We start from the raw sequence: 4,276 nt of genomic DNA on the forward strand, positions 1-4,276 counted from the left end.
GAAGAACCAAGTAACTACGAAGCAAAGTTCAGGCTCTAAGTTGATCTGCACTAACGGCTTGTATAACAAAGCAATTGATAGACTTACGGAAACCGCGAAACGACGCGCAATATGATGGCTAGACTGAATGGGGCATTCAGTCCAAACCAAACGTTCAACATATAATCTAAATCGGTCTCTGTGATTTATAACATTTTGTCAAACAGACAGTGAAGAATGTACTTGGAAAAACAAGGTTGCAGGAAGAATTCATCCTGTACACGCTGTTCTGCCACAAAGCGTGTGAAACAGCATTCAATGAACAGCACGACTTGGCAGATCAATAAAAACCGCAGTAGTCTCACAGTGACCCTTAAGACATCTTGACCACAGGTGACAGGCCTAGAAGGACTAATCACGCAAATTCAACCCTTGTGGGTACGTGATTCATGTCGTGACCCGAAACAGTAAGCTGAGTTCAACACTGTGACTTGTGTCAGTTAGATTGCTGGTGATCGACAATTCAGTTTCAATTTGGGGGAGAGTGAATGATTGCACATCAAATAAACTTGATATTTGAGACCTAGCAACTTGTTCTAGACAGGGTGAAAGTTCACAAGGGGCTTTAGAAAATCAGCGCTTAGTGAGGGTTGTTCTATTTGGAAAGCACCAATGAACTTTTGCCCTAGAACACGTAAGTCTCTCAAGCTATCATGTGTTCAGTTGGCGTACAGTTACCTTTAACCAACACCTCCCATATTGAAATTGATTTTCTAGGTGATTATCTGGAATCTCACTTAAGTATCGTCAAGGGTGCAAACTATGCTTCTCAAACTATTATCACCCGACTGTTATTACGGATTTAAAAATTGCACATGGTAGTCGAGTTTTAAAACCAACTTTTCTTGTTCCATTTTCGCCGCTAATAAAACTTATTTTTCGGGGATTGCGGTTGATAAAGTGTCTGGCTATTTCTACCTGATGTCTCTGGCTGAACAAATGTCACGAGCTCTTCCAAACACCTGAAGTAAAACGTGATTGTCTTAACAAACAATCTTGGCATTTTCGGCGTTTAAGAGCACTGGCCCACGAAGCCACGAGATTGACATGAGCTAAAAATCATAGGCTGTGTACCAAATAAAACGCGCTATTCAGTAAACTGACTTTAACCACTGAGCTCTTTGTTTTCCTTAGTCTCATGGCATATCGACCTGCTCTGTTTGACTTTCTCGACTACTGCTTTGACATACTTCGCCAAACTAGCCTTGACATAAGCTACTGATTAAGCAGCTGTAGAGGAAAGAAAGGTTTTCTTATGAAGGTGAAGGATGCGCAGAGTTCGGAGGATTGGCTCGGAAAACAAAAAAAACTCGTGAGAAGGGTTGGGCACTGAAGCAGCTAATTGGCCAAGGATAAAAGGTGGGTTGGAATTTTACTGCAATTGGCAAGGCCAAACAAGAATTTGCAGGCCTGGCAAACCGGTTCACTGAATTTGCCGGAATCTACGGATGCTGCAATGGAGATTTCACTGCAGTCCAATTATGCCGAAAGACTGGGAAACACTGACAATACCGTACAACACCGTACATCTGAGAGATTCGAATCCGTCCCTTTTGTGTAGTAGTTGCTGACTTAGCCATGTGACCACGAGTGGAATTAAGTTGCACTTCAACAGGATATAGCCCCGCTCATTCTTCAGTTGCGGATTTGCATCAAGTAGTTACTTATTGATCGGCTCGTAAACAACAGCTTCTAAGATGGACATTCTAATTTTGGTGTGAATTATTCGTTCTCTGAGCTCATTGCTTATTGCCGGTAACATAACGAGATGCATAAATTGCAATCAAGACTCGCCGTACGAGAGAATACAACCCATGCCAAAAGCGAGAAGCATTGTACGCTTGTTGTATTCTCATCTAGAATCACCATCGACGGATGAGTTGTTATGACAGGTGCACAATAAGACGGTTCTAGTAAAGTCAGTCAAAGATTATGGTCCCGATATTCGATGGTTGTTTGGAGAATGAATGAATATTTTTGCCGGTTAGTCACTGACTGTTGGCTGGTAGCTAATATCACACCGATGCCGAAGGGAATGACGAAGAGAATTGGGCCAATGGACGTTTTTCTATTGAAAATGCTTGAATACGTGCTTTCTATTCAATACCGGCTGTCTTGTAGGGCAAAATTTCCAAATTAATTGCATGTTATTAATTTCGTTCCACACTAGCGGTTGTTGGAACTATGGTCGCATTAACCAAGCCTGTAATTTATTTAATCCGCTGCTGTTTGTTTTGACGTTCAAGAAGGGCAATTCTTCACTTGTGCGCTAACTTAGGTGAATAGTGTCATGTCAGAGTAGGTCACAAGGCGCACGCACTTCTCAGGAGTGTGCCACTTCCCGATTGCCCAGGGTGTATTCTCCCCCGTTTACCTTTTACTTTTACATACAGCACATTTCCACCCCGAATCTTCAAGCCCAATGCAAGGTGATCTGAAGCCACCATTTTTTGAATTAAGATATTAGTTGCTCATTCAAGTGCTATCCTTCCTGGTTTTCAGAAATGAAAAAAATTACTCGCTCTTCCCCGGTCTGTTCTACTGTCACCTGCTAAGTAACCATTACCACTTTAAATTTTTGCAAAATCCAGTCCTTCATATTCTCTATAAAATATTTGGATCTGAGCTACTTCCAAGAAATCCTTGGTCCAACCAGTTTTGTCCTGAAACTAAGAGCTTTTCCCGCTCCGAGTGATCGTATTTGCAGTTTTTTGGAGCATGTATTTGCCTTCAAAATTTCCCACTGCTATATCCAGGACTACGGTCATATGTACAGGTGACAGTCAATTGTATATTTAGCAAGCAAGAAGGCATCCAAAGGATTTTCAAAAGCATTTCAGTTTTACTATCTGGTACTCAGTGAAGTCCTGTCTCCCCAAAGCACTCGTTCCAGATACAGACGTTCGCCCTTCAGAACTTCCACGTGCCTTAATACGTCCCCAATGTACTAGCTGAACCCACATCATCACCACTAATCCCATTGCTAATCTACTATCTTACTTCTACTGTCTTAGTTACAAAAAGTAATCCCCTACTATTATCCGAAATATCTTTGCGGGTTCATTGCAAGAGCAGTTCTTTTAGGAACTCAAGACCCAACTGGACTAGAACACTATTACAAATTTTGAACGCAATGGTTCGAAAAATCGTAAATTCAAAACACAGCAAAAAGGAATAAGATATTTCCGTAGTCGTGGAGAACATTTTTCAAAGTTTTCCTCATTCACTTCCTGATGGATGTATTTACGGCAGCAGAAAATTTGGATTGTAACATTTTGCTTTACTACGCGGTGTTTTGACTTCAAAATCTTCTGTGCCAATACTTTCCTATATTTTCTTTGTATTAATGGTTTGTTTATTTCGTACTGTCTGATTGGAGTCAGTATTCTACGCATCTCAGCATTTACGTACATTGGAGGTACTTCTAGGCTAAGAACTGATTACTGACGGAACATCGCTTAGCGCTCTTTATCAACATTTTATCCAGATGTGTGATGCGGTAATTGATCCCATTCAAGCGCATACCAGCAGCTAGACAGTGCGTCGCATTTGTGATCGCCTAATCGGTTCTGTCATCCGAATTTGATGAACTGGGCAAAATCATCGTAGTAAAGTGGAACATATACTACTGAGTCATGATTTTGTAGCTGGAATGCATGCAAGCTATTACATGCATGCTATTACTATAGCATTACTATAGCCATTTGTTACAAATATAGACTTAGAGTTTACATTCATCCACTGACTCCCGATGGCAAAACAGACAAAATCTGACAGCCTGGTGAGTAATACCTCATTGTAACTTTCAAGACGGCTTCGGTCACAAACGAAAAGTTCGAACATCAGACTGAACAGTCACCCAGGTGTAACGCACTCGCGAATTTCCAAACATGACGTGGAATTCTGCCTGTGAAATTAATGAAGCTAACTGAAGAGACTAGAAACCGGTTGTTATTTTGGTGAGAGATTTGAATTACTCTTAAAACGTCCGTTTAAAAAAATAACGATGTAGAATTTATATTGTTACTAAGGTGTGGTTACAGTGAAAGCAGACCATCTGATTTGCGTTTCGCTCTACGAAGTGAGAAGTTTTGGTGGAACACTCTCTAATAAGGGACCATTTGAAACCACTAGGTGTACTGTAGTGCGAATAAATTCTCATCGTAAAGCATCTCAGTGCTTTGCTTTCCACAGCCTAGTTAGGCCATAGATCGCTGTTCGTTCGAGTTTCCTGCTG

This window comes from Opisthorchis viverrini (genome assembly GCF_000715545.1).
Source record: "Opisthorchis viverrini unplaced genomic scaffold opera_v5_226, whole genome shotgun sequence".
NCBI lineage: Eukaryota > Metazoa > Platyhelminthes > Trematoda > Opisthorchiida > Opisthorchiidae > Opisthorchis > Opisthorchis viverrini.